General features: G+C 67.3%; 1 protein-coding gene across 1 annotated transcript in view; it reads right to left on the bottom strand.

Annotated features, from left to right (window-relative positions):
- LOC105307369 (ribosomal protein S6 kinase alpha-2-like) overlaps positions 1 to 1,286 on the bottom strand; it is a 60,889-nt gene that overhangs the window by 32,423 nt on the left and 27,180 nt on the right. The window lies entirely within an intron of this gene.

Below are 1,286 nucleotides of genomic sequence, written 5' to 3'. Positions count from 1 at the left end.
GTTGCTGAACAGAGGCTGACACGTCTGGACGGACAAGTCACTGAGCGACGCCGCCTGTTAGATGCCCGTAAGCGTCTCGCCCTTCGCGGTCCGCTTTCTGAAGCGCGGGCCAACGGCTTGCCGGGGTGTGTCACGGGGGTCGAGCTTGGCTGTGACGAGGCAGCGGCTCCTACAGTGGCTGACAGACACAGGAGCACGAGCAGGCTCACGGCCGATGCGGGGTTGGGGGAGCAGAAGCTGAGGTGGGGGACGGCTCCCCAGCCCCGGGCCGGGCCACGGCGGCTGAACGCGTGGTTCTGAGCGGATCTCCGCTGGGAGGGCCCCCGCCTTGTCCGTTCCCACTCACATTCTCTGACCGCACACCCGCTGTGCACCTGCCCTGTGGCTGGGTGATGACAATCTCACGCACAGTGTCCTCGACCGCGATGGCATGGCACCCTGCTCCCCGTGACACGCAAGCGCCGAGGCCCATTTATCAAGTCAGTGATGAGCACGGGGAGGTGTCCGAGCCCCACTCAGCACCGCTCAGACGCAGAGGGAGCGGGCGCCTGCTGTTCCTGGTCCCCGCCTGTCGCCTCGGCAAATGTGGACGTGACCGCGAACTTGCTCGGTCCTAGAGAATCGCAAGGGCCTCTCTCCGAAACCAGTGCCAACGAAAATGAACGAAAGGAAACACGAAAGCGACACGGGGCCTCCCAATCGCGGCTGTAGCCCCATCGCTGTGGTGACGGCGGGAGGGCCACCCTCCTGGCTCGCGGGACCCGACACCGTGCCCAGCTGCACAGCCAGGACGAGCCGCGTGCAGAGCCAACTCGCGGGGCGCCTGCTCGGAGCTGCGCGGCCCTGGGCTTTCCGGATGCTCGGAACACAGCTGGCACTGCGTCCACGGCCATCGTGGTGTCACGGCCCCAGAGCTGCCTTAGCTCCGCCTGTGCCCCTTCTCGGCGGAGACCAGTGGCCCTCGCAGTGGCCCCTCCTGAGCCGAGTCCTCGTGTTAACTGGTCACCTGGAGCCGGTGGCCGGGACTTCCTTTCCTCCCAGCTGCAGCCCACGGGACTGCCCATCGCCCACTGCATCCCTGTCCAGCCGCTGCCCCAGGCCCAGCTGGTCACCCTCCCTCCCCCGCCCAGGCGGTCCTCAGGTTTGCCAGGCGGGTCTGTGCGGGAGGGGGAGTGGAGCTCCAGAGAGACGGGGGGCCGGGGGGTCCCCATCCCCAAGCTGCCACTCACAGAGCCCCCGCAGCCCGGGCCCTCGGCACTCACTCACTTATGGGGATTTATCAAGCG

Source organism: Pteropus vampyrus, unplaced genomic scaffold (assembly GCF_000151845.1).
Source record: "Pteropus vampyrus isolate Shadow unplaced genomic scaffold, Pvam_2.0 Scaffold492, whole genome shotgun sequence".
NCBI lineage: Eukaryota > Metazoa > Chordata > Mammalia > Chiroptera > Pteropodidae > Pteropus > Pteropus vampyrus.
This window is presented reverse-complemented; position numbering and strand designations above follow the sequence as displayed.